Consider the following 22,167-nt stretch of genomic DNA (forward strand, 5'->3'; position numbering starts at 1 on the left):
TATGTGATTTGGTGAGTGCTGTGAAGTGTGTAAACCTGGTGATTCACAGACCTGTACCCCTGGGGATAAAAATATATGTTTATCAAAAATAAAAAATTAAAAAAAAAATAATGAAGCTGAGCATGTGAGAGACAAACAAATACTGCATAATGAGAATAAACTTTGAGAATTGGTTCTTCCATCAAGTATAGCTGTATTTGCATTAGAGGGATCCCAGTTGAGGGGAGAGAAAGGTGGGCAGAAAATGTATTTGAAGAAACAATACGTGAAAATTTCCTAAATCTTGGGAGGGAAATAGATCCAGATTCAGGAGGCAAGAGATCATTTTAAAGATTGTAAGAGAAAGAAGAGAGTTACCTTCAAAAGAAACCCCATAATGATTTCAGCTATTTCAGCAGAAGCTTTGAAGGCCAGAAGTGAGTGGCATGATGTATTTGAAGTGCTGAAAGGAAAAATATGCAGCCAAGAATACTCTATTGAACAAGGATATCATTCAGAATAGGAGATATAGTTTCCTAGATAAACATACTTAAAATAATCCATGACCAATAAAACAGCCCTACAATAAATGTTATGGGGGACTCTATGAGTGGAAAACAAGAGAAAGTAAGTACGAGTAAGAAAAATTAGAAGCACAAAATAAAAGGTTGTAAAAGATGATACCAAATATCTGAACCATGAAGGGGAAAAGAGTAAGAGTGAGTCCAAAAATAAGCAACCATCTAGTTAAATATAGACTGCTATATGCAGATGTTATATGTAAGCTGAATGGTAACCACAAATCAAAAAACAGTAATACTTCTTTTGCAACTAGTGCCAGGTGATGGAACACTCTCAGGACAAGTGTCACAAGCATCACACTACTTGGGACAAAAGGAAGCCCTACCACAAAAAGTAAAATTATAAGCAAGGATACCCGATTGTCAACACTAAGATTGGTCCCTGCCACATTCATACAGTCCACATTTGGTGAGTCAACAAGAAGAGCCATGCTTTGAGGCTGGATGTGGGGAACTTTGTCTGGGGCCCTGACTGCTGTACTTGTAAAATAAGGATTATTGATTTGTCTACAGTGCATCCAACAAGGAATTAGTCCACACACAAGACCCTGGTGAAGACCTGTATCATGCTCATTGACACTGTGAGTCAGTTGGTATAACTATGTGTCACTGTGAGTCACTGTGGTATCAGTTCTGCTATGCACCACACCTGGGCCACAAGAAGGGGACCAAGCTGATGTCCAAGGAGGAAAAAATTTAAAAAAAAAAACTAACTAAAAAACTCAAAAGAAATATAATTAAATGGGGAAAACGCTGAAGTTAGCAGTTTTCTGGAGAAGTTCCAGAATGGCAAGCTTCTTGAATGCATCACTTCAAAAACAGGCCAGTGTGGCCATGTAGATGGCTATGTGCTAGATGAGAAGGACGTAGACTCCCATCTGAAGGAAAGAAAAAAAAAATCTCATAAAGGCAAATAAATCTTCCTACCTCTTATCTTTGATCATGTAATAAAGGTGTTCATTGTTTTAAGCAAAAGCAGTAATAGATATGCAAAAAAATAAAAAGTAAGAAATCAAAATATATCATTAAAAATCTCCAGCAAACCATGAAAGAGAGACAGAAAAGAAAGGAACACAGAAAAACTACAAAAACAACAACAAATAAGGTAACAAAATGGCAATAAGCACATATCCATCAATAACTGTTTTGGGGGCACCTAGGTGGCTCAGTTAGTTAAGTGACCAACTAATGATTTCAGCTCAGGCCATGACTCAGGGTTGTGAGATAAAGCTCCATGTTGGTCTCTGTGCTCAACATCCTCAGTATGGAGTCTGCTAAAACCTCTCCATTTGCAGCTTTCACTGCTCTGTCTCTCTCTCTCTCTTTCTCTCTCTCTCTCTCCCAAATAAATAAATATAATATTTTAAAATTACTTTGAACTTAAATGGACTAAAAGCCTAAAAAAGAAATATGGTGACAGAATGGATAAAAAAAAATAAGACTCATCTATATTCTGCTTACAAGATACTCATTTTAGACAAAACTAAAAATACCTGCAGGTTGAAAGTGAGGGGATGTAGAAATATTTATCACATAAATGGATGTCAAAAGAAAGCCACAACAAAGAGAAATAAAATGTATCCAAATTGGTAATGAAGAATTCAAACTCTCTCTCTTTGCATATGACATGATTCTTTATATGGAAAACCCAAAAGACTCTACCCCCAAACTACTAGAACTCATAAAACAATTCAGCAACATGGCAGGATACAAATTTAATGTACAGAAATAAATGGCTTTCTTATACACTAATAATGAAAATACAGAAAGGGAAAGTAGAGAATCGTTTCCATTTACTATAGCACCAAGAACCATAAAATACCTGGGAATAAACCTAACCAAAGAAGTAAAGGATCTGTACTCAAGGAACTACAGAACGCTCATGAAAGAAATTGAAGAAGACACAAAAATATGGAAGACCATTCCATGCTCATGGATCAGAAGAATAAACATTGTTAAAATGTCTATACTGCCTAGAGCAATCTATACTTTTAATGCCATTCCGATCAAAATTCCACCAGTATTCTTCAAAGAGCTGGAGCAAATAATCCAAAAATTTGTATGGAATCAGAAGAGACCCCGAATCGATAAGGACATGTTGAAAAACAAAAATAAAATGGGGGGCATCACGTTACCTGATTTCAAGCTTTACTACAAAGCTGTGATCACCAAGACAGCATTGTACTGTCATAAAAACAGACACATAGACCAGTGGAACAGAGAAGAGAGCTCAGATATGGACCCTCAACTCTATGGTTAAATAATCTTCGACAAAAGAGGAAAAAATATACAGTGGAAAAAAGAGTCTCCGCATCCTCGCCAGCATCTGTCATTTCCTGACTTGTTAATTTTAGCCATACTGACTGGTGTGAGGTGGTAGCTCATTGTGGTTTTGATTTGTATTTCCCTGATGCCGAGTGATATAGAGCACTTTTTCATGTGTCTGTTTGCCATCTGGATGTCTTATTTGCATAAATGTCTGTTTATGTCCTCTGCCCATTTCTTGATTGGACTATTTGTTATTTGGGTGTTGAGTTTGCTAAGTTCTTCATAGATTTTGGATACTTGTCCTTTATCTGATATGTCATTTGCAAATATCTTCTCCCATTCTCTCACTTGTCTTTTGGTTTTATTAACTGTTCCTTTGCTGTGCAAAAGCTTTTGATCTTGATGAAGTCCAAAATAGTTCATTTTTGCCCTTGCTTCCCTTGCCTTTGGCGATGTTTCTAGGAAGATGTTGCTGTGGCTGAGGTCGAAGAGGTTGCTGCCTGTGTTCTCCTCAAGGATTTTGATGGATTCCTTTCTCACATTGAGGTCCTTCATCCATTTTGAGTCTATTTTTGTGTGTGGTGTAAGGAAATGTTCCAATTTCATTTTTCTGCATGTGGCTGTCCAATTTTCCCAACACCATTTATTGAAGAGGCTACCCTAAAGATACAAATGTAGTGATCCGAAGGGGCACGTGCACCTGAATGTTTATAACAGCAATGTCCACAATAGCCAAACTATGGAAAGAACCTAGATGTCCATCAACAGATGAATGGATAAAGAATATGTGGTATATATACACAATGGAATACTATGCAGCCATCAAAAGAAATGAAATCTTGTCATTTGCGAAAACGTGGATGGAACTAGAGCGTATCATGCTTAGCGAAATAAGTCAAGTGGAGAAATACAACTATCATATGATCTCCCTGATACCAGGAAGTGGTGATGCACATGGGGGCTTAAGGGGGTAGGAGAAGAATAAATGAAACAAGATGGGATTGGGAGGGAGACAAACCATAAGTGACTCTTAACCTCATAAAACAAACTGAGGGCTTCTGGGGGTAGGGGCATTGGGAGAAGGGGGGTGGGGTTATGGACATTGGGGAGGGTATGTGCTTTGGTGAGTGCTGTGAAGTATGTAAACCTGGTGATTCACAGAGCTGTACCCCTGGGGATAAAAATATATTATATGTTTATAAAAAATAAAAAAAATTAAAAAAAAAGACAGTCTCTTCAATAAATGGTGCTGGGAAAACTGGGCAGCTATTTGTAGAAGAATGAAACTCGACCATTCTCTTACACCGTACACAAAGATAAACTCAAAATGGATAAAATACTTCAATGTGAGACAGGAATCCATCAGAATCCTAGAGGAGAACATAGGCAGTAATCTCTTCGATATCAGCCACAGAAACTTCTTTCAAGATATGTCTCCAAAGGCAAAGGAAACAAAAGCGAAGATGAATTTTTGGGACTTCATCAAAATCAAAAGCTTCTTCACAGCAAAGGAAACAGTCAACAAAACAAAGAGACAACCCACCGAATGGGAGAAGGTATTTGCAAATGACAGTACAGACAAAAGGTTGATATCCAGGATCTATAATGAACTCCTCAAACTCAACACACACAAAACAGACAATCATATCAACAAATGGGCAGAAGATATGGACAGACACTTCTCCAATCAAAACATACAAATGGTTATCAGACACATGAAAAAATGATCATCATCACTAGCCCTCAGGGAGATTCAAATTAAAACCACATTGAGAGGGATGCCTGGGTGGGTCAGTTGGTTAAGCAGCTGCCTTCGGCTCAGGTCATGATCCCAGCATCCTGGGATCGAGTCCCGCATCGGGCTCCTTGCTACGCAGGGAGCCTGCTTCTCCCTCTGACTCTGCCTTCCACTCTATCTGCCTGTGCTCACTCTCACTCGCTCTCTCTCTGACAAATAAATTAAAAAAAAATATTTAAAAAAAAATAAAACACATTGAGATATCACCTTACACCAGTTAGAATGGCCAAAATTAACAAAACAGGAAACAACGTGTGTTGGAGGGGATGTGGAGAAAGGGGAACCTTCTTACACTGTTCGTGGGAATGCAAGTTGGTGCAGCCACTTTGGAGAACAGTGTGGAGATTCCTCAAGAAATTAAAAATAGAGCTTCCCTATGACCCTGAAATTGCACTTCTGGGTATTTACACCAAAATTAGAGATGTCTTGAAAAGAAGGGCCATCTGTACCCCAATGTTTATAGCAGCAATGGCCATGGTCGCCAAACTGTGGAAGGAACCAAGATGCCCTTCAACGGATGAATGGATAAGGAAGATGGGGTCCATATACACTATGGAGTATTATGCCTCCATCAGAAAGGATGAATACCCAACTTTTGTAGCAACATGGACAGGACTGGAAGAGATTATGCTGAGTGAAATAAGTCAAGCAGAGAGATTCAATTATCATACGGTTTCACTTATTTGTGGAGCATAACAAATAGCATGGAGGACATGGGGAGTTAGAGAGGAGAAGGGAGGTGGGGGGAATTGGAACGGGAGGTGAACCTTGAGAGACCTTGGACTCTGAAAAACAATCTGAGGGATTGAAGGGGCGGGGGTGGGAGTTCGGGGTACCAGGTGGTGGGTATTATAGATGGCACGGATTGCATGGAGCACTGGGTGTGGTGCAAAAATAATGAATACTATTATGCTGAAAATAAATAAAAAATAAATTTAAAAAAAGAAAGCCACAGTGGCAATACTTATATCACACAGAATAGTCTTTAAAACAAAGTCTGTAACAAAGACAAAGACAATATATATTAATACAGAAGAAAATCTAACAAGAAAATATGACAATTTTAAGTATTTATGCACCCAAAATAGGAGTGCTGAAATACATAAAACAGTTAATAACAAACATAAAGGAACTAATTAACACTAATACAATGGTAATAGGGGCTTTGACACCCTACTTGCATTGGTGAACAGAACATCTAAACAGAAAATAAACAAGGAGATAGTAGTTTTGAATGACACGTTGGACCAGTGGATTTAACAGATATATGCAGATCATTCCATCCTAAAATAGCAGAATACACATTCTTTACAAATGCACATAGAACATTTTCCAGAATATATCACATACTAGGTGACAAATCAAGTCTCAATGAGTACAAAAAGACAGAAATCATACCATGCACATTTTTGACTACAACACTATAAAACTTGAAGTCAACCAAAAGAAAAAATTGGGGAATACCACAAACACACCAGAGGTTAAGCAAAATGCTACTAAACAATAAATAAATCAAACATGAAATCAAAGAAGAAATTTTTAAAATACATGAGAACAAATGAAAATGAAAACATAATATTCCAATATCTTTGGGATGCAGCAAACATGGGAAGTGGGAAGTATATAGCAGCACAGGCCTATCTTAAGAAGCAAGAAAAATCTCAAATAAGACAACTTGACATCACACCAAAAAGGAACTAGGAAAAACAAATGAAGCCTAAAGCCAATAGGAGAAAGGAAATAATAAAGATCACAACAGAAATAAATAACATAGAATGCAAAAAAAAAAAAAAAAGACATCAAAAACAACAAAGAGAGAACAGATCAATGAAACCAGGAGCTGGTTCTTTGAAATGATCCACAAAATGGATAAATCTTTAGCCAAACTCATCAAAAAGAAAAAAAAGAGAAAGGAGCCAATAAACAAAATCACAAATGAGAGAGGAGAAATAACAACCAGCACTACAGAAATACAAACAAGTACAAGAGAATATTATGCAAAACTTTATGCCAACAAATTGGACAAACAAGAAGAAATGGATAAATTCCTGGTTACATACAAATTATCAAAACTGAAGAAGGAAAAAAAAACCAAGAAATTCTGAACAGACCAATATCCAGTAAAGAAATTGCGTTAGTAATCAAAAACTTTCCACAAACAAAATTTTAGAACCAAATGGTTTCACAAGCAAATTATACCAAACATTTAAATAAGAGTTAATACCTATTTCTCTCAAACCATTCTGAAAAATAAAAAAGTAAAGAAAACTTCTGAATTCATTCTATAACTATCACCCTGATACCAAAACAAGATAAAGTCACTACACACACACACACACACACACACACACACACAATAGAGCTACAGGCCAGTATCCCTGATGAATATAGATGCAAAAATCCTCAACAAAATATTAGCAAACCAAAACCAGCAATACATTTAAAAAACCATTCACCATTCCAGTTGAATCATCTCATTCAAGTGGGATTTATTCTAAGTATGCAAAGGTGGTGCAATATTCGCAAAACATTCAACATGATACATCACATCAATAAGAAAAAGGATACAAACCATATGATCATCTATATAGATGTAGAAAAGCCCTTTGATAAAGTACAACAGCCATTTAGGATAAAAACCTCAACAAAGTAGATTTAGAGGTAACATACCTCAATATTATAAAGGCCATATAATGAAAACCCACAGTAAACATCATACTAAATGCTGAAAAACTGTGAGCTTTACCCCTAAGGTCAGGAACAAGTCAAGGGTGTCCACTTGCACCATTTTTATTCGACATAATTCCGGAAGTCCTAACTACAACAATCAGACAACAAAGAGAAACAAAAAGTATCCAAATTGGTAAGGAAAAAGTAAAACTTTCACTATTTGCAGATGCCATGATACTATATATAGAAAACCCCAAAGAAAACCCTAAAGACTCCAACAAAAAGCTACTAGAACTGATAAATGAATTCAGAAACGTTGCAAGATACAAAATTAATGTGAAGAATTCTGTTACATTTCTATATGCCAATAACGAGGTACTGGAAGCAGAAATTAAGGAATTAATCCCATTTAAAATTGCTTGCACCAAAAACAATAAGATACTTAAGAATAAACCTAACCAAAGAGGTCAAAGACATGTACTCTGAAGTTATAAATAATCATGAATGAAATTGAAGATGACTCAAAGAAAAGGATAGACATTCCATGCTCATGGATTGGTGGAACAAATATTGTTAAAATATTTATACTACCCAAAGCAACTGACACATTTAATGCAGTCCCCATCAAAATTCCATGGGTATTTTTCACATAGCTAGAGCAAACAATCCTAAAATTTTATATGGAACCACAAAAGAACCTGAAGATCCAAAGCACCTTTGATAAGGAAAAGCAAAGCAGGAGACATCAGAATTCCATACTTCACACTGTATTACAAAGCTGTAGTTATCAAAACAGTATGGTATAGACATAAAAATAGACACATATATCAATGGAACAGAACAGAAAACCCAGGAAAAAAAAAACCCTCAATTATAAATATCCAAAGGGAAAAAGACAGTCTCTTAAACAAATGGTGTGGGAAAACTGGACAGCTACATACAAAAGAATGAAACTAGACTACTTTCTTTCTCCATAAACAAAAACAAATTTAAAATAGAGTAAAGACCTAAATGTGAGACCTGAAACCATAGAAATCCTAGAAAAAAGCAGAGGCAGTAAGTTTTCTGACATTGGCCATAGCAACATTTTTCTATATATGTCTCCTGATCAAATAAATAAATAAATAAAAGCAAAAGCAAACTATTGGGATTACATCAAAATAAAAAGCTTCTGTACAGTAAAATAAACAATCAACAAAACTAAAAAGCAACCAATGGAACTCGAGAAGATATTTGCAAATGACATCCAATGAAGGGTGAGTAGCCAAAATATATAAAGATCTTATAAAACTCAAAAACAAAAAATAAATAATTCAACTTAAAAATGGGCAGAAGACATGAACGGACATTTCTCCAAAGAAGACACCTAAATGGTCAATAGGCAAATAAAAAGTTGCTCAATATCTCTCATCATCAATATTTGAAAAATACAAATCAAAACTACAATGACATATCACCTCATACCTATCAAAATGGCTAACATCAACAACACAAGAAACAACAAGTGGTGGTGAAAATGTAGAGAAAGCAGAAATCTTGTGCACTCTTGGTTAGAATGCAAACTGGTGTATCCGCTGTGGAAAACTGTATAGAGGTTCTTCAAAAATTAAAAATAGAAATACCTATGATTTAGCAATCACACTACCATGCATTTACACAAAAAATATAAAAAGACTAATTCACAGTTATACATGCACCCTTATGTTTATAGCAGCATTATTTATAATAGTCAAATTATGGAAGTAGCCCATGTGTCCATCAACTGATGAATGGATAAAGAAGATTTGGTATATATACATATTTTTAAAGATTTATTTATTTTATAGAGAAAGATAGATTGGGGGGAGCAGAGAGAAGTGGAAAGAGAGTATCATGCAGACCCCAGTGAGCATGGAGCCCAACATAGGGCTCAATCTCATGAAACTGAGATCATGACCCGAGCAGAAATCAAGAGTTGGGGGCTTAACCAACCCAGCCACCTAGGCACCTATACATAATTTAATATTTTTCAGCCATAAAAAAGAATCAAATCTTGCCATTTGCAAAGACATGGATAGATCTAGACAGTACAATGTTAAGTGGTGTTAAGTCAGAGAAAGACAAATATCATATGATTTCACTTATATGTAGAATTTAAGAAACAAACAAACAAAAATGAACAGAGGGGGAAAAAAGAGAGTCAAACCAAGAAACAGACTCTAGCTAGTGGTTAAGAGAGGAGAGGTGGGGGTGGGGGTAAAAATAGGTAATGAGAATTAAGGAATATACTTGTAATGATGATCACTGATTGTGTATGAAATTGTTAAAACACTGTACCTGAAACTAAAATAACTCTGTATTTTAACTACAATGGAATTTAAAAGAAAAAAAAAACTATTCCATTTAGATTGAGCTACTGGTACTGTCCTTATATATTTCTAATCTGTTATATTTTTTCCTTCTCTTTTATTCTCTTTTTATATTTGTTTTTATATCAGTATTTTATTCAATTAAATGGAAAATCAAAAATGCTTTTTTATGTGAATAAACAGTAACTCTTCATTGACAATTCCAAGATGATAGCATCTTATAATTTCTGTAATTTCCACGGAAAATTTTTGGTCAAGTTTCTGCCCTTCACAAACTTATTGTCATTTTTCTAAGAAATTTTTGATTCTGTTGTTTTTCCATAGATGATTGAGGAAACATATCCAGTGAATAAGAGACCAAGTCTTTGAAAGGGTGAAAGTCAAAAGTAAATTCGACCTCTGATGACTCAAACTCCAAGGAAAATCAAATGGAATATTTCTTTTATGAATTTGTAATTGCATACGGAAAGCAAAGAATAAGATGAACATTTTTCTGTTTGTTTTTCACTTTCACAGAAGCTCCTTCCTTATATGCTTTTAGATGGCCACATTTTGCTGACATTTAAAAACATTTCATGTTGATCTTACATGGGTCACATCAATCACCTATACACTTTCAATGATACTTTGTTAAATAAACTGTCATGAAAGATTTATAGAGAATTTAATAAAAGTAAAGAAGTTTTAATTTAACTTTTAAAGATGCATTGCCCCTTTTCCGAGACGTAATATCATGTCTAAAACACCATGAAACTTTTTCTAGCAATAAAAATAAAAATTTAAAAACAACCCTGTTCTCTCACAATTTTATTTGCATAATCTTCTTCTTCCAAACACTGGAGGTGGGAGTAGGAAGGAAAACCTTATTTCCAATTTAATACTCCTCAGATGTAATGGTTGTGCATTGATCCCATGCTAAGAAACACTATGTGTAAGTTAAGAGTATTTGGAATTTATTCACTAAAGAACAATAAAATAAATGAGTCTTTAATCCATCCATGCAAACAAGTGCTTCCCTCAAACCCTTGAGTCATTGGATTCTGAATTAAGACATATATGGATGACAAAGGTGGCACAATTCATTTCTCACACATTATTAAGTTATCCCAGTGGAGGAGGGTTACTAAAAAGCTATGCCAAAATTTATAGATTTTTAAATAAGAATAATTAAAATTCAAGACCATTTAATTCAATGTTAAGCTAGCAGCTACATTAAACATTTGGTTAGATTTTTGTTGTTGTTGTTCATTTGCTTTTATTACAAAATAAAAAATCAATGTTCATTTGAAGTATATTTGTAAGGAGTCACTAAAACTCTAGCAATTTGTGCAAGGAAAGAAATAATAATGTTATACTGCAATTATATATCTCATTGTGATGAGTGAATAGGTAATAAAAATTTTGCTAACATCATGGATCACTCTTTTTTTTTTTTTTTGCTTTACATGTGAATTTGTTGAAGTGCTAATTTGGAATGTGATTCTATATTGAGGAACTGTTCCAATCCCCCTTGTAAGTTTCCTTGTTTAACGCTTTTAATGCTCTACTTACTGACAATATGGGTTATTTCCCTTGTTATCAGTTCTCAGGAAAAATTTAAATCTTTTTAGATTATTGAGTTTTGTCTTCTGTAAAAGAAGAGTATATTCTGGTAATGAATAATTAATAATTTTATAATTTTAGACCCTTATGTTTAAAGGGCAACTTATATATGTTAAAACACCCAAATATAACTGCTTAGTACAGTATCTAGCATGTGTTAAGTACATACTATTTATTCAACATTAAGTTATGTATTCATTATGTTTCTAAAGGTGAGATTTGACCTGTAATATAATCAAGTATGTGCTTTAAAAAATAAGCTCTACTATAACAGAATTCAACTTTACAAATGGTTAGAATACACAAACCATTCTTCATGAAAGAAAGCCCAGAGCAAACTTACATTTTAAACATAGCATTCATAAGTCATTGATACACAAAGAGTTTGGGAATTTAGTAAGTTTATAGCAATAAAATAATATTCTTATGAAGAGTTAACATGTAGGTTCCTTTCCTATTTCAAAAACTAATGTTCTCTCCTTTGATAATATTTATTAAATTGCTGTTACACTTATTAATATCAAAATATCTTTCTTGAGTTCCTTTCTTTAAGAAACCACAGTGAACCCTCTCATCTTTTATTCCAATAACAGCAGGCTGAGAGTTTCAGTTTTTTTATTCTTTTATTTTTAAATAACAAATTCTTCATTTGTTATGAAATCAAAAAAGAAATTTCTGAGTTATCAAGATATTAGGGGGAACAAACTTGATTCTCAAATTAAGACTTAACTAGCAATTCAACTGTAGAAACACATTTTGAGACTCACTGGAAAATCTTATACTAAAACAGTAAGTAATGAGGAATCAGTAACATAATATAAAGGCAGTTTCTTATTATGGGCCTATAAAAAATTCAATAACATGTTAATGGTATTTTCACTTTATCAAAGAGAATTTGAGTAAAGAAATTTACCTTTAGGAATAGAAATGCTAAACACTCTACTTGACAACACCAGGTCTGCACATTTACTACCACATCAGAGCTGTTTTCATTACAAAACTATTGCCATTCTAATCATTAGTTTTGGTAAACTGAAATTTAGGGGCCTCTCATTCAGTAAGGGAAACTAAACATTATCTCAGAAAGCTGAGATAAAGAATGAACTAGGACATTTAAATTATCTTTAATATTTACAAGTTAAGTTTTTTAAGTTAAAGGTCAGAATAATATATTTGATTCTACATTACTTTGTCCCACAAATGTAGAGGTTAGTAAAATACATTTGAATCCTCATGAATTCAAATGAGCAAACATATAAAGCCTACAGCATGGTGCCAGGTATAGGTGCCAGGTAGTGGGTGTTCAAATAATTTTTTTAAATAACTGAAAGAACTTTCTCAGAAAGCATTTTAAAGTAAGTTGAAGTTCTTGCAAAACTAAAATTAATCCTTATTTTTTTTAAAGATTTTATGTATTTATTTGACACAGAGAGAGAGAGTTCACAAGCAGGCAGAGAAGCAGGCAGAGAGGGGGAAGCAGGCTCCTGCTGAGCAGAGAGCCTGATGTGGGGCTCAATCCCAAACCCTGAGATCATGACCTGAGCCAAAGACAGAGGCCTAACCCACTGATCCACCCAGGTGCCGCCTTAAAAAATTTTTGTGTGGCATCTAGATGCCTTCTAGTAGTCTTTAATAGCTTAATACAGCTTCTACAAATATTTCTTCTGATCTACAACATAAGCTTCATATAAAAACCAGTTTTACATGGGTAAACTAATTATAAAAGAATTAAAGAACAAAATAGCACGTTATTTTCATATTTGAGGTGAAAAAAAATATTTTTGGAATGCTTTCCTGATTTGAAGCCAATCACTTATGATTAAAAACATCCCTCTTAAGGAAGGCACTTGTGACGAGCATTGGGTGTTGTATATACGTGGTAAATCACTAAATTCTATACCTGAAAATAATGTTCCACTGTATGTTAACTAACTGGAATTTAAATAAAAACTTGAAAAATGAAAAATAAAAAATAAAAACGTACTTCTTTTTTTTTTATTTAAAATATTTTCTATTGTTAAAATATCAATACTACCCAAAGCAATCTACAGATTTAATACCATCTCTATCAAAATGCCAACAGCATTTTTCAAAGAACTAGAACATATAATCCTAAAATTTGTATGGAACCAAAAAAGACCCCAAAGAACCAAAGCAATTTTGAAAAAGAAAAATAAAGCTGAAAGTATCACAATCCCCGATTTCAAGATACACTAAAAAACTGTACTAATCAAAACTGCATGGTGCTAGCACAAAAACAGACACACAGATCAATAGAACAGAATAGAGAACCCAAAAATAAACCCACAATTATATAGTCAATTCATCTTAGACAAATGAGACTAGAATATGCAATGGGAAAAAGCCTCTTCAACAAATGATGTTGGGAGAACTGGATGGCTACATGCAAAAGAATGAAGCTGGGCCACTTTCTTTCATTGTATACAAAAATAAACTCAAAATGGATTAAGGACCTAAATGGGAGACTTGAAATTATAAAGATCCTAGAAGAGAGCTCAGGTAGTAATTACTCTGACATCAGCTGTAGCAACATCTTTCTGGATATGACTCGCTAGGCAAGGAAACAAAAGCAAAGATAAACTATTGAGTCTACATTATAAAAAAAACACATTCTACACAGCAAAAGAAACAATAAAATTACTAGAAGAAAGACAACCCACTAAATGGGAGAAAATATTTGCAAATTGTGTATCTGATAAAGAGTTAATATCCAAAAATATATAAAGAACTTAACATAAATCAACTCAATAACCCAAATAAGACAATTTAAGAAAAATAGTCAGAAGACATGAATTGACATTTTTCCAAAGAAGACAGCCAGATAGCTAACAGATACATAAAAAGATGCTCAACATCATGCATCATCAGGGAAATGCAAATCAAAACCACAATGAGATATGACCCTCTACCTGTCAGAATGGCAAAAAAAAACACAACACCCCCCCCCAAAAAAAACACCCCACAAGAAACAACTGTTGACAAGAATGTGGAGAAAAAGGAATCCTCTTGCAATGTTGGTGGGAGTGCAAACTGGTGCAGCTACTGTGGAAAACAGTTACAAGTTCATCAAAAAAATGAAAAATATAATTACCATTTGAACCAGTATTTCCACTACTGGGCTTTTATGAAAAGAATATGAGAACGCTAATTTGAATTGATATATGCACCCTTATGTCTATTTCAGTATTATTTATTTACAATAGCCTACTTATGGAAGCATCCCCAGGGTCCATTGATAGATGGATGGATAAAGAAAATCTATTATATATAGACAATGGAATATTACTCAGCTACAAAAACGAATGAAATCTTGTCATTTTTGACAACATGAATGGAATGGATGTAGAGGTTAAAATGCTAAATGAAGACTTGAGAGGTAAGATGGCAGAGGAGTAGCAGACAAAAATAACATCAGATCCCAGGAATTCGGCTAGAAAGGTATCAAACCATTCTGAACACCTACAAACTCAACAGGAGATAGAAGAGAAGAACAGAAATTCTAGGAATTCTAGAATTCTAGAAAATCAGCCACTTTCTGAAAGGCAGGACATCCAGAGAAGTGAATCAGCAGTTACAGGAAGATAGAATATGGTGGGGGAGTGGGGGACGGTGGGTAGCTCCTGACCAGTGGCAGAGCAGTGGAGCACAAAATCAAAACTTTTAGAAGTCTGCTCCCCTGAAGGACTTGGCTCCAGAGGCTAAGGAGGAGTGGAGCCCTTGTGGGAAGAGTGTGGTCTCAGGCCCATGGGGTCACAGAAAGATTGGGGGTGTCTGAGTGTGGCAGAGCTGCCAGGTATCAGAGCGGAGAAGCCAACTAAAGAGACAGAGCCTATGAGTGAGCTTTCAGATTGGGGTTACCTTAAACTGTGATCCAAGGAATAGTCTGGCCACTGTTCTTCTAGCAGGGACACATAAGTGGCAGATCCAGGGAAACTCACCTTCCTCCTCCAGGAGGAGCAGTGTGGCAGGAATCTGCTGGTTTTAGAGACTCTAAATAGGGCCATTCCTCAGAGAGAAATACTAGGTCACAGATCAGGTGAGATTGGAGTGCGGCTGGACCAGGACACAGAGTGATTGACTGCTTATTTCTGAGGGAACACTGAAGAGAGGGGCCCTGAGTTCTCGGGTCCTCCAGGTTGGAGATTGGGAGGCCACCATCTTCAATCCCATCTTCCAGAGCTGTACAGAAAGTATTCAGGGAACAAAAACTCCAAGTGAGCCCAAGCAGATTACTTAGCCCTTCCCTAGCAAGGGCAGTGCAATTCCACCTCGGGCAAAGACATTGGAGAATCACTGCAATAGGCCCCTCCCCCAGAAGATCAGCAATAACATCCAGTCAAGACCAAGCCCATATATATATATATATATATAAAGATTTTCCTTCTTTAAAATTTGGGGAGGTAGTTTCTTCTAAGTGACTGAACTACACCCAAAATCAAGTGTGTGGCTCTGTTCTTTTCACCATTCTAATATATATATATATATATATATATATATATATATCGATCTACATAGATATATAATTTTTAAATTTCTTTTTTCCAAGACAAGATGGCGGGGAAGTAGAAGGAGGCGCCCTTTCAACCTGTACCCTAAAGTGAGCTGATTACCTTCCAAAGGACTCCGATCAACCAGGAAATCAGCCTGAGATAAGCATTATACACGTCTGGATCTCTATAGGGGCAGAAGATGCCAGTGTGCAGGTAAAGCGGAGTGGGAATGTCAAACTGATATCGGAAGATAAACAAAAGGGGGAGGGAGCCACCAGTGGTGACCGATTGGAAAGTCATACCCCAATATGAGAGTGCCCAGCGTCTGGGGACCAGCATTAACTTGGAGATGGGTTGAAAGCACTCAAAGAGAGCAAAAGATCAAGTGGGGGGGTGGAAATTGTGGGAATCAGGGAGGCTAAGGACAGGGTCTTAAGTCCCCGGACCCAGGAGAGATCCCCAGGTACTGAGCCAGAGAGAGTATGGTGGAGAAAGCAGGTCTTGGTCCCTGAGCCACCAGCACGCCCGAGAACACGTGGGGTCTGGCTCCTGTGAGGAGCTGGGAGCCTCGCCAGATGGCAGAATGCTGAGCCATGCTACAGAGCTGGAGACATGCACGCCCCTCACCCTCCCCTGAGAGAGGTGCTCGAAGGCCCAGCCTGAAGCTCTTAGACCCGTGTCATTCCACAAGAGCCTGAGATGGGCACGCGCACCGAACCCACCCCTGAAAGAGGTGTTAAGGCCCAGCCTGGCGCTTTTAGGCTCACGCCATTCCACCAGATTCTGAGATGTGTGTGCGACCCTCACGCTTCCCTGAGAGAGGTGTGAGCAAACCCGGCACTCTTAGATCCAGAAAGACCAGGAACTCCCAGCCAGGGCCAGTGGGAAAATTTCAGTGTGCAATCACTGCGCTTGGAACCTCTCTGGCGGTGCGGAGCTGGCCAGACAGCCACCGCTGCCAGGGTTTTGGGTGCAAGCAGAAGATCCTGTATCCCCAGGGACAGTGACTTGGAACCTGCTCTGCCAGTGACCAAAAGGGAATTTATTTGGGCACCGAAGCACCCACAGGAGAGCAGACTGAGGCTTCTCTCTGATAGGGGGGTAAAGGTGCAGTTTCCTTTCCTCTAAATCTACAAAAACGATCAAAAGTTGTCAAGCCGAGAGAAAAATAAAAAGTGAACAAACATAAAAACCTCCAGAGAACAGAAGCCTGAAAAAGCCGGTTTCCTCTGAGCCCACCCCCTTGTGGGGGGAGGACTTAACTCAGGGAACATCATTGACTAAAAACCCACGTGGCAGGGCCCTCCCCCAGAAAACCAACCAGGAAAGGAGAAAAAAAAAAAAAAGACGACAAGAGAACAACCACCACCACTTCATCGGACAATGTTTATTTTTAATTCATTCCCACTATTCTGGCTCATTTTTTAATAGATAATTTTTAATCTATTTACCATCACAGTGAAATGTCCAGTACATCAAATTCCATAATAACCTTCTAACCTGAACTTTTTGATACATACACCTGTTTTTCTTTTGCATTTCTATTTTTTAAAATTCTTTTTTTTAATTTTAGTTTAGTTTAGTCTAGCTTATTCCTTTTTATTTTATTCTCTAATATACATATAGAGTTAAACTTCAAAGTAATCCCCTTTCCCAATCAATGCTGCCCCTATAGGTAAACCAATTTTTAATCCTTTACCTTAGGAAAGTTGTGTCATTTAGAAAGATATCAAGATACATCCAGGAAGAATCAAAAGAACCTTCCTCACCCATGCTGAGAATTTATAAACACTCTCCTATCTTTTTCTTCCACCAGTGTTTCTGTGTATTTGTGTTGGCCCTGATAGTATATAAATCTTACACTTGGGGTTCTTTTTGACGAGGTTCTTCCTTTATTTGCATATATATATATATATATATATATATATATATATATATGTATATATATACATCATACACTTTTCTCAGTCTTTTTGTTTGTCTGTTTTTTTTGTAAACTTCATAAATCTTACGTGGTGGTCCATTTGAGCTGAACCTTCTCTTTTATCTTCCCTTTCTTTCCTGTCTCCCTCTCTATCTTATTTTTCTTTTTCTTTTCTTTTTTCTCTCATTTGGGTGGGGAATCCAGATTTCTCAGAAGCACGTCAGGGTACACCTGAACTGCACCACAGTCAATACATCCAGCTACATCCATTCAGCCATCTCTCACCAAAATGACTAGGAGGAAGAATGCCCAACAGAAGAAAAATACAGAGGATGGGCCTTCTACAAAGTACCTAACAGCTATCAACATAGACAATATGTCGGAAAGAGAATTCAGGCTAACAATTGTCCAGGCAATAGCAACGTTGGAGAAAGCCATGGATGACCAAACGGAATTGATTAGGGCAGAACTGAAAGCGACCAGAGATGATGTTCACAATGTTAGGGCAGAAATGAAAGCCACCAGGGATGATGTTCAAAATTCTCTCAATGAGTTCCAATCTAATCTAAATTCTCTCAAAACTAGGGTAACTGAGATAGAAGATAGAATTAGTGATCTGGAGGACAAACAGAGAGAAAGGATCAGGAGGAAGCCTGGAACAAACAGCTAAGAAGCCACGAAATTAGAATCAGGGAAATAAATGATGCCATGAAATGTTCCAACATAAGAATTATTGGAATCCCTGAAGGGGAGGAGAAAGAAAGAAGTTTAGAAGAGAGAATGGAACAAGTTCTTCATTAAAATGTTCCCAATCTTGCGAATGGAATGAGCATTCATGTACTAGAGGCCAAACAGTCTCCACCAAAGATCATAGATTCCAGAAAAACAATAAGGCACCTGATAGTCAAATTGAGGAATCATAATTGTAGATATAATCTCTTGAAAGCCACTAGGACAAAGAGGTCCCTTACTTAGAAAGGAAAGCCCATCAGAATAACGTCAGAGCAGTCCACAGAGACCTGGCAAGCCAGAAAGGGCTGGCAAGATATATTCAGGGCACTAAATGAAAAGAACATGCAGCCAATAATACCTTATCCAGCAAGACTGACATTCAAAATGGATGGGGAGATAAAGAGTCTCCAAGACCGGCAAGGCTTAAAAGACTATGCAACCACCAAGCCGAAATATTAAGGGGGTTCTATAAAAGAGGAAAAATCCTAACAATAGCATTGAACAAAAATATAGAGACAATCTACAGAAAGAAAGACTTCAAAGGTAACATGATGTCAATAAAAAGGTATCTGTCAATAATCACTTTCAATGTGACTGGCCTAAATGTGTCCATAAAATGGCACAGGGTTGCAGATTGGATAAAATGACAGGACCCATCCATATGTTGTCAAAAAGAGACCCATTTTGAACCTAAAGATACAACCAGATTGAAAGTGTAGGGATGGAGAAACATCTTTCATGACAATGGGCCTCAAAAGAAGGCTGGAATAGTGATTCTCATATCAGATAAATTAGATTTTAAACTAAAGACTTTAGTTAGAGATACAGAAGAACACTACATCATTCTTAAAGGGACTATCCACCAAGATGATCTAACAATTGTAAATATCTATGCCCCCAATATAGGAGCATCCAATTACATAAGAAAATGGTTAATGAAGATAAAGAGTCATATTGACATGAATACATTAATAGTAGGAGATCTAAACACAACTCTCTCAGAAATAGATCATCGAAGCAGAAAATCAACTATCATATGATCTCCCTGATATGAGGAAGTGGTGATGCAACATGGGGGCTTAAGTGGGTAGGAGAAGAATAAATGAAACAAGATGGGACTGGGAGGGAGACAAACCATAAGTGACTCTTAATCTCACAAAACAAACTGAGGGTTGCTGGGGGGAGGGGGTTTGGGAGAAGGGGGTGGGATTATGGACATTGGGGAGGGTATGTGCTTTGGTGAGTGCTGTGAAGTGTGTAAACCTGGTGATTCACAGACCTGTACTCCTGGGGATAAAAATATATGTTTATAAAAATAAAAAATTAAAAAAAGAAGAAAATCAATTAAGAAACAAGAGAATTGAATGACACATTGGACCAGATGGACCTCATAGATATGTACAGAACATTCCACCCTAAAACAACAGAATACTCATTCTTCTCAAGTGCACATGGAACCTTCCCAAGAATAGACTACACACTGGGTCACAAATCAGGACTCAACCAATACCAAAAGGCTGAGATTATTCCCTGCACATTCTCAGATCACAATGCTTTGAAACTGGCACTCAATCACAAGGAAAAGTTCGGAAGGAATTCAAACACCTGGAAGCTAAGGACCACCTTGCTTAAGAATGCTTGGATCAACCAGGAGATTCAAAGTAGAACTGAAACACTTCATGGAAACCAAAGAGAATGAAGACACTTTGGTCCAAAACCTATGGGATAAAGCAAAGGTGGTCCTAAGGGGGAAATACATAGCCATCCAAGCCTCCTTCAAAAAAACTGAAAAATCCAGAACATACCAGCTGTCTCTACACCTTAAAGCACAGGAAAATCAACAACAAATCAAATGAACTCCATAAATAAGAAGTAAAATAATCAGGATTAAAGCTGATATCAATGAGGTAGAAACCAGAGATATAGTAGAACATATCAATGATACTAGAAGTTTGTTTTTTGAAAGAATCAATAAAATCGATAAACCATTGGTCACACTAATCCAAAAGAAAAGAGAGAAAGCCCAAATTGATAAAATTATGAATTAAAAGGGAGAGATCACAACAAACACCAAGGAAGTAGAAACAATCATCAGAAGTTATTATCAACAGTTATATGCCAATAAGCTAGGCAACCTAGATGAAATGGATGCATTCCTGGAAAACTATAAACTCCCTAAATTGAACCAGGAAGAAATTGACAACCTGAATAGACCAATATCTAGTAACAAGAAAAGGAAATTAGAGAATCGATTCCATTTTCTATAGTACCAAAAACAATAAGATACCTGGGACTAAACCTAACCAAAGAGGTAAAGGAACTGTACTCAAGGAACTACAGAATACTCATGAAAGAAATTGAAAAAGATACAAAAAGATGGAAGACCATTCCATGCTCTTGGATCAGAAGAATAAACACTGTTAAAATGTCGATAATTCTTAGAGCAATCTATACTGTTAATGCAGTTCCAATCAAAATTCCAGCGGTATTTTTCAAAGAGCTGGAGCAAATAATCCAAAAATTTGTATGGAATCAGAAGAGACCCTGAATTGCAAAGGAAATGTTGAAAAACAAAAACAAAAAAACTGGGGCATCACGTTACCTGATTTCAAGCTTTACTACAAAGCTGTGATCACCAAGACAGCATTGTACTGGCATAAAAACAGACACATAGACCAGTGGAACAGATTATAGAGACCAGATATGTACCTTCAACTCTATGGGCAAATAATCTTCGACAAAACAGGAAAAAATATAAAGTGGAAAAAAAGACAGTCTCTTCAATAAATGGTACTGGGAGAACTGGACAGCTATATGTAGAAGAATGAAACTTGACCATTCTCTTACACCATACACAAAGATAAATGCAATATTGATAAAAGACCTCAACATGAGACAGGAATCCATCAGAATCCTAGAGGAGAATATAGGCAGTAACCTCTTTGATATCAGTCACAGCAACTTCTTTCAAGGTATGTCTCTGAAGGCAAAGGAAACAAAAGCAAAAATGAACTTTTGGGACTTCATCAAGATAAAAAGCTTCTGCACAGCAAAGGAAACAGTCAGCAAAACAAAGAGACAACCCACAGAATGGGAGAAGATATTTGCAAATGACAGTACAGACAAAAGGTTGATATCCAGGATCTATAATGAACTCCTCAAACTCATCACACACAAAACAGACAATCATATCAAAAAATGGGCAGAAGATAAGGACAGACACTTCTCCAATCAAAACATACAAATAGCTATCAGACACATGAAAAAATGTTCATCATCACTAGCCATCGGGGAGATTCAAATTAAAACCACATTGAGATACCAACTTATACCACTTAGAATGGCCAAAATTAGCAATAGAGGAAACAACATGTGTTGGAGGGGATGTGGAGAAAGGGGAACCTTCTTACACTGTTGGTGGGAATGCAAGTTGTTGCAGCCTCTTTGGAGAACAGTGTGGAGATTCCTCAAGAAATTAAAAATAGAGCTTCCCTATGACCCTGCAATTACACTACTGGGTATTTACACCAAAGTTACAGATGTAGTGAAAAGAAGGGCTATCTGTACCCCAATGTTTATAGCAGCAAAGGCCACGGTCGCCAAACTGTGGAAGGAACCAAGATGCCCTTCAGCGGATGAATCAATAAGGAAGATGTGGTCCATATAAACTATGGAGTATTAGGCCTCCATCAGAAAGGACGATTACCCAACTTTTGTAGCAACATGGACAGGACTGGAAGAGATTATGCTGAAT

The 22,167-nt window shown here is 36.5% G+C and overlaps 1 protein-coding gene and 1 pseudogene across 1 annotated transcript in view; one reads left to right on the top strand and one right to left on the bottom strand.

Moving 5' to 3' along the window:
• Positions 1-22,167, bottom strand: part of DACH2 (dachshund family transcription factor 2) — an 848,671-nt gene that overhangs the window by 474,284 nt on the left and 352,220 nt on the right. The window lies entirely within an intron of this gene.
• On the top strand, positions 824-1,477 carry LOC132007637 (small ribosomal subunit protein eS8-like; annotated as a pseudogene).

The sequence above is a fragment of the Mustela nigripes genome, chromosome X (genome assembly GCF_022355385.1).
Source record: "Mustela nigripes isolate SB6536 chromosome X, MUSNIG.SB6536, whole genome shotgun sequence".
In the NCBI taxonomy this organism is placed as follows: Eukaryota; Metazoa; Chordata; class Mammalia; order Carnivora; family Mustelidae; genus Mustela; species Mustela nigripes.